This window comes from Haliotis rufescens, unplaced genomic scaffold (assembly GCF_023055435.1).
Source record: "Haliotis rufescens isolate VD_foot unplaced genomic scaffold, xgHalRufe1.0.p SCAF_8, whole genome shotgun sequence".
Taxonomy (NCBI): Eukaryota; Metazoa; Mollusca; class Gastropoda; order Lepetellida; family Haliotidae; genus Haliotis; species Haliotis rufescens.
In genome coordinates, this window is record NW_025964372.1 from 49,388,698 (window position 1) to 49,401,002 (window position 12,305).

The 12,305-nt window shown below is 43.4% G+C and overlaps 1 protein-coding gene across 3 annotated transcripts in view; it reads right to left on the bottom strand.

Annotated features, from left to right (window-relative positions):
* The window catches only part of LOC124123669 (BTB/POZ domain-containing protein 6-like), a 28,120-nt gene that overhangs the window by 5,720 nt on the left and 10,095 nt on the right, over positions 1-12,305 (bottom strand). For 2 of the 3 annotated variants that reach the window (XM_048388916.1, XM_048388918.1), the window contains exon 1: positions 338-534. The exons of the other annotated variant lie outside the window; for it this stretch is intronic. The gene's annotated coding sequence lies outside the window, so the exon portion shown is untranslated. Of the gene's footprint in view, positions 1-337; positions 535-12,305 lie in introns of those variants that run through there. 3 annotated transcript variants of the gene reach the window in all.

Genomic DNA, 12,305 nt, shown 5'->3' on the forward strand with positions numbered 1-12,305 from the left:
CACAACTCTGTAAGACTAACACTCAACAAAAGCTGTGGTTCATTCACAAAAACACGAGAACGGCCGATCACTGCCGAACACATGCAACTAGGGCTGTTATTGGACGCATAATGGTTCTGAATATAGCGGGAAGATCAACCGCGCCTGCTGCCGAATAGTTCCTCCTAAAGCTGTGTTACATTGTATTGATACGACTGACTTGCTGTTTAGACAGAAGCCGTGACATGTCCCACATATACATGTAAGGTTCATTGTGACCCGTGTCGATATTGTCAGACACTATTTCCTGACGCACATGATACACACGACTTATCAATATGAACAGTTTATATCTTACCTAGGCTGGCTTCAGAGTGTTAACTTTGCAAGGAGATATGTTTGTGCATACATGCTAGCTTTTTCGTGCATGGCCTGGTTGATAAGTAGGACGGAAAGAGTTGCCTCCCTTTGCAACAGCGACCCATCATTGTTCGCCAAACTGTGTGTACAAAAACAGTTGAACCCAGCTTGCTTTCTTAGGACGGACACAGGCTGGTTTTCCTAAGAAATAAAACAAAGAAAATTTTACAGAATATACCAGGAGAATAGTGTGTGTCCTCATGTTTACAAATTAAAATGTTTTGCAGTCCAAGTGACGCGCGCGCGCGCGCGCGCGCGTGTGTGTGTGTGCGCGCGTGTGTCTGTCTGCTCGTACTAGTCCGGACTAATGCCGATTTTATAGTGCTATAAATCATTTAACATGAATAGCCCACTCAGATATAGAGATATGTAAAAATCTTAACTTATTCATCTGTAATGGTACACTGGGACAGGATAAAAATGTAGGTAAAATAACATGTAATGATGTTAGTGTAGTTGACTATGTTATAGCCTCCCCCTTGTGCCTACCTCTGATTACTGACTTAGCCATTTTAGACTTCTCACCCCTGTATTCAGATGTGCACTGCCTAGTGTCTTTTTCTTTAGCCACCACTGTACTCCAAGAACAAACTGCACATGTAGGTATCCAGTCCGAAGTAAATACAGTACACAATACTCATCCCAGACCAAAACGTTATAATATAGATAGAACTAACAGGTTTCTACAACATTTAAATGCTGAAAAGGTAAACATTCTCACTCGGAAAGCACATGTGGCTAGACAAGGCCAAGCTGACCCACATCTGATCAATGACATAACTGAAGAGGCCGGGCACGTGTTGATAGACGCTGCACGCGCTGCCTTCGGGACCCGGAGGCAGGGTATCGGTAAGAAATATAAGATGAACAAACCATGGTTTGGAAAGGAATGTATAAATGCTAGAAACAGTTTTTACAAAGCAAAACGCCGCTTGAAAAGATTTAATTCTATTTATAACAAACGCCTGTTAAAATATGAATCTAAGGCTTATAAGAAATGTATGGATAAGCATATAAAACAATATAAAGATAACTTAGGTAAAATGTTAAGAGAAAAACACAAACACTCCCCAAAAGAGTTTTGGAAAATGTTAAAAGGAGATAAAAAAGATGACAATATTTGTCCTGAAATTGAAGATTTTTACCAGTTTTTTAAGTCACTCAATGAGACAACTTCAGAAGACCCGGAAATGAAGGAATGTACTATGGATACACAATATGACTGTGAAACTTTAAATGGAGATATCACACCTGATGAAGTTATTGTAGCGGCCATAAAATTTCCGAGTCCCGTGATGGGATTCGAACCACGGACCTTCTGATCAGAGGTCGGACGCCTTGTCCACATGACCAAAGAGGTTAACCCCGTCAGCAAGCTGACAAGGTAAGGATGTCATCTGTGGGATGACTCCACGCCCTGCTACATACTCCCCCGTCAACAGAAGGCACGCCCCGGGCCGCATAGTAGGGTACTGAGGCTTATTTTGCTCAAATTTAATATGAACGTGCTCAGCCCCACGTTGGGCGCCAAATTTGTAGCCGGGGTAGTGGTATTTATCCGGCTCGGGCCGTTGGGAAACACAGACACAGGCAGATGGTGATAATGGATTTATTTCAAGGGGGGTGGCTGCTGTTGAAGAACTACCTGAAGAAAAGAAAATGTCCTTCCTCCTCAACAGCAGCACATGAAGTCATATATTTGCAAGTTTACAGGTATTATTTATCTTAAATATAAAAGTACAAAAGCCATTGATAAACTATACTAAAACTAACTTTAATGTTAAATTACTGTTATATGTTCATTATAGGATACTTGGAAAGCACATGGTCCAAAATGGACCATGTGGTTAATTATTTTACAAGCAAGTTTTATAATATCAATATTCCATTTACTAATTTAATATTACTTTAAATGATATTATATATATATTATTCAATTTAATTCAGCACCCTAATATAGATATTAATTTCTGACAGAAGCAGATGAAAACAGATTGAAATATGGCCATTCCATACCTGAAGAAAAGAAAATGTCCTTCCTCCTCAACAGCAGCACATGAAGTGAGGAGGAAGTCAGGTATGGAAGGAAGCTACCTGTAGAGGACCAGGGTGGCCAATTAGAAGACAGATTGCATTAAGCATCAAAGGAAGTGCTTAATGCAAGATATAAATAGACTGAGGGAAACCCTACAGGTGTAAAAAATGTCTAAAGATAGACAGAAGGTTGAAGGGGAAGATCTGGTGAGAGATTCCCAGAGACTGAAAATAAGGGTGTTGAGTTGTTTAAAGAGTTAGATACTGATATTCAACTGTAGACAAGACAAACATTGAACATATAGATGATTATGATGATGATGTATGAATAATGATATAACTATAGGAAGAATATAAGGTACCCTGCTACATTTAAAGTAATATTCCATTTACAACTTTGTTCAGCCTAGGGCAACTTCTACACCTTACCTGAATAGTTACCCATCACAACCTTCACACACACCGCATGAGTCTTGGCCTAGCCGCACTATTCCAACACCATATCCAGGTTATAATCCAACTACCTTTTATAGCCATAGTGTAGGTGCTCCTCCTAGACTTGTCACACCCTTTCAGCCTACTTACATGCCCATTATCAATTCTCCCAGTCCACGGTTGTCATCATTTTCTGGGGATGGGACCAAGGGTGAGGTCAAGTATAAGCAATGGCATTTAGAGATTGTTGGGTGTCGTAGGGAGAATGCATTCTCGGACACTTCAATTCTAAATGCCATGCGGAGGTCCGCCAAGGGTTCAGCTGCTGACCTACTTAGTGGGCTTTCAGAAACTGTTACCCTTGACACTGCTATTGAGCAGTTGGACTTAGTGTTTGGCAATGTGATGCCTGGCGAGACGCTTATGGAGCGTTTTTACACTGCCCGCCAGGAAAAGAATGAGTCTGTCGCTGTGTGGAGTTGCCGCCTCCGGGATTTGATCTCCAAGATAGAGGCATCTGGCACTTTACCACACAATGCTGCACCTAGCTTGCTTCGAAGCCGGTTCTGGATGGGTCTCACTCGTGATGACCTGAAGCAAGCGACTCGCCATCACTTTGATTCAGGTACGGACTATAACAAGCTGCTGCTTGCTGTCCGTAGGGTTGAGGAGGAGTTAGCCACCCCTGGGGATGCACAATCATGTCAATTGACTACCACTACAACTAGCAACAGACAACTGGATGATGTGCTATTCCGCCTAAAGGTGATTGATAAGAACCTTAGGTCTGTTGGGGATAGGGTTAACACCCTGGAGTATAAATCTCATAGGCCCTCAAATACAGCCCAGAATCAAGCCAATAAGGCCCAATCTCAGGCTCAGAATCTACCCCCTAGGGCTACCAGACCACATGAGCAATATGGTCCTTCCAACGTGCCTTTTCCTGATCCTGCAGAGTCCCGAGCATCCCAAGAAGTGTCCGGTTAAACCGTTCACATAACCCGTTCCCCATGGGGTGATAGGGAGTTGTCCTTGTTTTCTGTATCCCAAGTATGCTGCACATTTGTTTGATAACATCACTTTCGAAATTCCGTCCCTGATCTGAATGTAACCTTTCAGGGAGGCCATAGTGTACGATAAAGTGCTCAAACAAGGCCTTTGCTGTTGTTCGCGCTGTTTGATTACGAGTTGGAATCGCAACAGCATACTTGGTGAAGTGGTCAGTAATGACCAGAACATTTTCCCCTCACCATACGCAGCTGAAAACAGACGAACAGCCAAGGAAAGGAGCAGGATAACAAAAGGTTGCAGAAAATTAAACCTGAGAAAGCAATAACATGTGCTCAAACATATATACAATGGACTAAGTAGAGAACTATACCCAAACCATGTTCTGTTTCACCACCCATTGACCGTCAGTCATCCACTTTGGTTTCTGGCATGACCTGCCAGGTCTTGTAACCACTGGTGGGGTGACAGAAGATAATTCTGGAACAACAGAAGTGGAAGGGCTGGAAGGCACTGGGGAAGTCGAAATTCCTCCAGGCAACTCGAGTGACGGCAACACCATAGATGGCGTCGTTGAAGAGGGAACACCAGATAATTGAGCTGGTGGTGACCTTGGAAACGAAGGAGTTTCAACCGGCTGACCCAATGGAGAACCCCCAGGCACTGGAGATAAAGGAATTTCCACATCCAGGTCGGTTGTAGAAATCTCCAAAGCGGTGTTGGAGGTATCACCAGGTACAGCGGAAGCTCCTAGAGAAGGCGGAGGGCTCCGAGGTTTAGGAATGGGACGGCCATCCGAACCAATGGGAAGGAGTAAATTGCGGTGAAGTACACGATGCTCCCTAGTGCCTTCCTTGCGGACTTTAAACACAGGAACATTAGAATTCGGCTGTGATTCCACCACATAGAAATCTTTCTCCCATCGGTCGGCAAGCTTCTGTTTCCCACGAATGTTGACATTGCGGACCAACACAACATCACCTACCTTAACAGTAGCACCACGAGCCTTCAGATTATAAGTCTTCCTCTGTTTGGCCCGGGCCTTGTCCATGTTTTGAGTAGCGAGCTCATACGCAGTTGTCAACTTGCGCTTCAAATCAGCAGCAAACTGCGTATAAGATGGCGATGAAGTGTTGGCGAGAGACGTGCCAAAGGCAACATCAACAGGCAGTCTAGGATGTCTGCCGAACATGAGAAAGTAGGGCGTGAACCCAGAAGACTCGTGCAAGGTACAGTTATAGGCATGTTGGAAGGACCATATTGCTCATGTGGTCTGGCGTCCCTGGGTGGGCTACATTCAGATCAGGGACGGAATTTCGAAAGTGATGTTATCAAACAAATGTGCAGCATACTTGGGATACAGAAAACAAGGACAACTCCCTATCACCCCATGGGGAACGGGTTATGTGAACGGTTTAACCGGACACTTCTTGGGATGCTCGGGACTCTGCAGGATCAGGAAAAGGCACGTTGGAAGGACCATATTGCTCATGGAAGTTAAAAGGAGCCGGGGAAGCTAAGCTACCCTACTTGGGGTATGTTGAAGCTATAATCCTAATCCCTAGTGACTTCTTAGGTCAGGAAGTTGAGGTAACTATACCGATACTTGTAGTGCCCAATACTGACTACCACTTCAAGGTGCCTTTACTATTAGGGACAAATGTCATGACTGCTGCTGAAAGCCTGCATGGTGCACCAATAGCAGCCACTGCATCACCTTGGAGTCAGGCTCAGCAATGGCTCATTAGGCGTCGGGAAGACCTTAACCGGACTGAGTGTGTGCGGACAACCAAGCCAATTGTTATCCCTGCTTTATGTAATCAGATTATTGCAGGTATAAGCAGGGGTAAACCACCTCGGATTGGCATGCAGTTTTGTACTACAGCTGCCCCCACACTACCTGGTTCACTTAACCTTGTTAATGGGGTTGTGAATTTTATACCAGGACAGTCTACAAATAGGATTAAGGTTGAGGTTGCCAATCCATCTACCAAGGCTGTTACTATTCCAGCCAAGACAGTACTTTGTTGTTTAGAGCAAGTAGATGTCTTAGATGGTCTCTCCTCTACGGATGAGCCGGCTTTCACATCTGGCCCCGAGTCTAAAGACATTTTCAATTTAGAAACCCTGGGTCAGATACATACTCCAGAGGAAATAGCAAAGCTTCGCGATCTTCTTAGTGAGTTTGATGACATCTTCAGCAAGTCTGATATGGATATGGGCCACACAGACTTAGTCACTCACAGGATTGAGCTAACTGATGAACGTCCTTTCAGGGAAAGACATAGGCGCATTCCACCTGCATTGTATCAAGAGGTTAAGGACCATCTGAAGAACATGTTGGATGCTAAGGTTATTCGTCCTTCTTCTAGTCCTTATGCCTCTCCCGTGGTTCTTGTTCGCAAAAGGGACTCGTCTTTACGTTTCTGTATAGACTATCGCCAACTTAATAGTCGTACAGTTAGAGACTCTTATGCTTTACCACGGATTGAGGAGACCCTTGATGCACTTCATGGTGCCAAGTACTTCACTTGTCTTGACCTGAAGTCGGGCTATTGGCAGGTCGAAGTTGCTGAGGAACATAAAGCCCGTACTGCTTTTACGGTTGGTCCATTAGGATTTTACGAGTGTAACTCGATGCCTTTTGGTCTCACAAATGCTCCCGCAACTTTTCAACGTCTTATGGAGAGATGTATGGGCGACATCCATCTCCTACAGTGTCTCATTTACCTTGATGACATCATTGTGTTTTCAAAGACCTTTGATGAGCATCTGGAGAGATTACGTGCAATCTTTCTTCGATTGCGCAAGAATGGCCTCAAACTTAAGCCTTCTAAGTGCCAGTTCTTGCAGACCTCTGTGAAATATCTGGGTCACGTAATCTCTGAGGAGGGTATCACGACAGACCCTGAGAAGATTGCGGCACTGGAGACCTGGCCAGTTCCACAGAATGTGGATGATGTTCGTCGTTTTCTTGGCTTCTCTGGATATTATCGTCGCTTTGTGCCTAATTATGCCAAAGTTGCAAAGCCCTTGACAAATTTACTTGTTGGTCAATCCGGCAAGAAAAGGAAAAATAGCAAACCCGACCAGAACTGGATATGGGGGGAGGAGCAGCAGTCGGCTTTCAGTGAGCTTGTTGGTAAACTTATCAGCGCTCCCATTTTGGCTTTCGCAGACTTCACTCAGCCATTCGAACTGCACATTGATGCAAGTGGCGATGGCTTAGGCGCGGTACTTTACCAAACCCAAAATAGCCAGAAACGAGTGATAGCCTATGCGAGCCGAGGGCTTTCCAAATCAGAGCGCAACTACCCAGCTCACAAATTAGAGTTTCTAGCTCTGAAATGGGCTGTCACCAGGAAGTTCCATGACTACCTGTATGGCAACCCATTCACCGTTAAGACCGACAACAACCCCCTCACTTACGTTTTAACATCAGCGAAATTGGATGCAACTGGACATCGTTGGCTCGCTGACCTTGCTGCTTACGACTTTTCTGTAGAGTATGTACCAGGGGCAAGGAACAAGGATGCTGATGCGTTGTCCAGGTTGCCACGTGAGGTCATGGATATCCAATCTGTGTCTGCGGTTTGCAACAGTCAGCAGACGTCTAGTGTTGTAGAGACGCTCTCACTTTGTCATGAGGTATTGAACTGTGTTTTAGCAGTTGATGATTTCGAGTCTACCAATGTTGGGACTGATCATCAGATGCTATCTTGTCAGCAGGCGGACCCCTCAATCTGCACGATTGTGGACCTTCTCCGTAAAGATCAGCGCCCTTCAAAGGAGTCTCTTAGGTCATTTGATCGTGACACAGCTTCAATCCTCAGGCAGTGGGATGCTCTCTCCATCAATAACAATCTCCTTTATAGGAGACAGAAGACTACAGAAGGTGATTATCCCTACTTTCAACTCATTGTCCCAGAGCCTCAACGAGAATCCGTCATTACTCATCTTCATGACGGGATGGGGCATCTGGGTAGGGACAGGACTGTGGCTCTCCTACGGACGAGGTTTTATTGGCCAGGAATGATGGGAGATGTCGAGAACCACATTCGTAGCTGCCAGAGGTGCATTCTTCGGAAAGCTCCTAATCAGACTGAGCGCGCACCATTGGTCAACATTCAGACCACTCAACCCATGGAAATGGTGTGTGTTGACTATCTCAGTCTGGAACCTTCATCTGGTGGTTACGAAAATGTTCTGGTCATTACTGACCACTTCACCAAGTATGCTGTTGCGATTCCAACTCGTAATCAAACAGCGCGAACAACAGCAAAGGCCTTGTTTGAGCACTTTATCGTACACTATGGCCTCCCTGAAAGGTTACATTCAGATCAGGGACGGAATTTCGAAAGTGATGTTATCAAACAAATGTGCAGCATACTTGGGATACAGAAAACAAGGACAACTCCCTATCACCCCATGGGGAACGGGTTATGTGAACGGTTTAACCGGACACTTCTTGGGATGCTCGGGACTCTGCAGGATCAGGAAAAGGCACGTTGGAAGGACCATATTGCTCATGTGGTCCATGCCTATAACTGTACCTTGCACGAGTCTTCTGGGTTCACGCCCTACTTTCTCATGTTCGGCAGACATCCTAGACTGCCTGTTGATGTTGCCTTTGGCACGTCTCTCGCCAACACTTCATCGCCATCTTATACGCAGTTTGCTGCTGATTTGAAGCGCAAGTTGACAACTGCGTATGAGCTCGCTACTCAAAACATGGACAAGGCCCGGGCCAAACAGAGGAAGACTTATAATCTGAAGGCTCGTGGTGCTACTGTTAAGGTAGGTGATGTTGTGTTGGTCCGCAATGTCAACATTCGTGGGAAACAGAAGCTTGCCGACCGATGGGAGAAAGATTTCTATGTGGTGGAATCACAGCCGAATTCTAATGTTCCTGTGTTTAAAGTCCGCAAGGAAGGCACTAGGGAGCATCGTGTACTTCACCGCAATTTACTCCTTCCCATTGGTTCGGATGGCCGTCCCATTCCTAAACCTCGGAGCCCTCCGCCTTCTCTAGGAGCTTCCGCTGTACCTGGTGATACCTCCAACACCGCTTTGGAGATTTCTACAACCGACCTGGATGTGGAAATTCCTTTATCTCCAGTGCCTGGGGGTTCTCCATTGGGTCAGCCGGTTGAAACTCCTTCGTTTCCAAGGTCACCACCAGCTCAATTATCTGGTGTTCCCTCTTCAACGACGCCATCTATGGTGTTGCCGTCACTCGAGTTGCCTGGAGGAATTTCGACTTCCCCAGTGCCTTCCAGCCCTTCCACTTCTGTTGTTCCAGAATTATCTTCTGTCACCCCACCAGTGGTTACAAGACCTGGCAGGTCACGCCAGAAACCAAAGTGGATGACTGACGGTCAATGGGTGGTGAAACAGAACATGGTTTGGGTATAGTTCTCTACTTAGTCCATTGTATATATGTTTGAGCACATGTTATTGCTTTCTCAGGTTTAATTTTCTGCAACCTTTTGTTATCCTGCTCCTTTCCTTGGCTGTTCGTCTGTTTTCAGCTGCGTATGGTGAGGGCACCATTCCCAAAAGGGGGGTGCGTGTAGCAGGGTACCTTATATTCTTCCTATAGTTATATCATTATTCATACATCATCATCATAATCATCTATATGTTCAATGTTTGTCTTGTCTACAGTTGAATATCAGTATCTAACTCTTTAAACAACTCAACACCCTTATTTTCAGTCTCTGGGAATCTCTCACCAGATCTTCCCCTTCAACCTTCTGTCTATCTTTAGACATTTTTTACACCTGTAGGGTTTCCCTCAGTCTATTTATATCTTGCATTAAGCACTTCCTTTGATGCTTAATGCAATCTGTCTTCTAATTGGCCACCCTGGTCCTCTACAGGTAGCTTCCTTCCATACCTGACTTCCTCCTCACTTCATGTGCTGCTGTTGAGGAGGAAGGACATTTTCTTTTCTTCAGGTATGGAATGGCCATATTTCAATCTGTTTTCATCTGCTTCTGTCAGAAATTAATATCTATATTAGGGTGCTGAATTAAATTGAATAATATATATATAATATCATTTAAAGTAATATTAAATTAGTAAATGGAATATTGATATTATAAAACTTGCTTGTAAAATAATTAACCACATGGTCCATTTTGGACCATGTGCTTTCCAAGTATCCTATAATGAACATATAACAGTAATTTAACATTAAAGTTAGTTTTAGTATAGTTTATCAATGGCTTTTGTACTTTTATATTTAAGATAAATAATACCTGTAAACTTGCAAATATATGACTTCATGTGCTGCTGTTGAGGAGGAAGGACATTTTCTTTTCTTCAGGTAGTTCTTCAACAGCAGCCACCCCCCTTGAAATAAATCCATTATCACCATCTGCCTGTGTCTGTGTTTCCCAACGGCCCGAGCCGGATAAATACCACTACCCCGGCTACAAATTTGGCGCCCAACGTGGGGCTGAGCACGTTCATATTAAATTTGAGCAAAATAAGCCTCAGTACCCTACTATGCGGCCCGGGACGTGCCTTCTGTTGACGGGGGAGTATGTAGCAGGGCGTGGAGTCGTCCCACAGATGACATCCTTACCTTGTCAGCTTGCTGACGGGGTTAACCTCTTTGGTCATGTGGACAAGGCGTCCGACCTCTTATCAGAAGGTCCGTGGTTCGAATCCCATCACGGGACTCGGAAATTTTATGTCCACATGACCAAAGAGGTTAACCCCGTCAGCAAGCTGACAAGGTAAGGATGTCATCTGTGGGATGACTCCACGCCCTGCTACATACTCCCCCGTCAACAGAAAGCACGCCCCGGGCCGCATAGTAGGGTACTGAGGCTTATTTTGCTCAAATTTAATATGAACGTGCTCAGCCCCACGTTGGGCGCCAATGTAGCGGCCATAAAATTTCCGAGTCCCGTGATGGGATTCGAACCACGGACCTTCTGATAAGAGGTCGGACGCCTTGTCCACATGACCAAAGAGGTTAACCCCGTCAGCAAGCTGACAAGGTAAGGATGTCATCTGTGGGATGACTCCACGCCCTGCTACATTATGATAGCAGTAAGAGAACTAAAGAGAAATAAAGCAACCGGTATTGATTTTATAGAAAATGATTATTTTATTGATAGTATTGATTTATTAACCCCTTTGTTAGTTGAACTATTTAACCTGATATTTGAAAAGGGTATACTTCCAGAATCTTGGTTAGTGGGTATAATGAAACCGATTTACAAGAAAAAGGGTGACCCACTTGATCCTAACTCGTATAGGCCAATCACTATCCTTAGTTGCTTTGGAAAACTATTCACCAGAATTTTAAACAACCGTTTAGCTAAATTCTTAGATAAAAATAATATTCTAACACCTGCCCAAGCAGGATTCAGGAAATCTTTCTCAACTGCTGACAATATATTTGTAATTTATATGCTTATGCAAATTTTAAAAAATAACAAACAAAAATTATACTGCGCTTTCATAGACTTTACTAAAGCTTTTGACACTGTTTGGCGAGTGGGATTGTGGAGGAAAATGCAGACTATCGGCATCAAAGGTAGATTTCTTACGTTAGTTCAAAATATGTATAAAAATATTAAATCGTTGATACAGTGTGATGATAAAATGTCAGGTTACTTTCCTTGTAATATAGGTGTCAGACAATTCTCAATTTTCATAAATGACGTGGAAATCTTTTTGCTTTCATCTGGGTGTGGAGGAGTTAATCTCAACTATGATCAAGATAAAGACTTAATTGTATGGATCCAATTCATAATTCTATTGTATGCAGATGATGCTGTATTATTTGATGAATCACCAGAAGGTTTACAGAAAGCCTTGGACACTTTTAATGAATATTGTGAAGTGTGGAAATTACATGTAAATATAAATAAAACAAAAATTGTGATTTTCGGTGGTGGCCCATCGAAAAATTCGAAACATAAATTTCACTATTCTGATAAAACTCTAGATATTGTCGACACTTATACGTACTTAGGAATTGTACTTCACAGGAATAGAAAACTAGTATCAAGTCTTAAGTCCCTCAGTGATAATGCTTTGAAAGCAATGTTTTGCCTGATAAAAAAATCAAGAAATTTAAATTTACCTTTGGACTGTGTATTATCAGCTTTTGATACGATGGTATTACCAATATTAACTTATGGTTCAGAAATCTGGGGCTTTGAAAATTTAGAAATTATAGAAAGAATACACCTCAAATTCCTCAGACTTATCACAGGATTAAGAAATTCAACTCCTCGTTATATGATATATGGCGAATTAGGTAGGCTACCATTAAGAATAATAATTTGTAAACGAATGATATCTTTCTGGCACAAATTAACATATCAAACTGGTGTGTATAAACTTTCACAGCTGTTATATCAATATCTGTCAATTAACGGGAACAAGACTATTGCATCAACAAA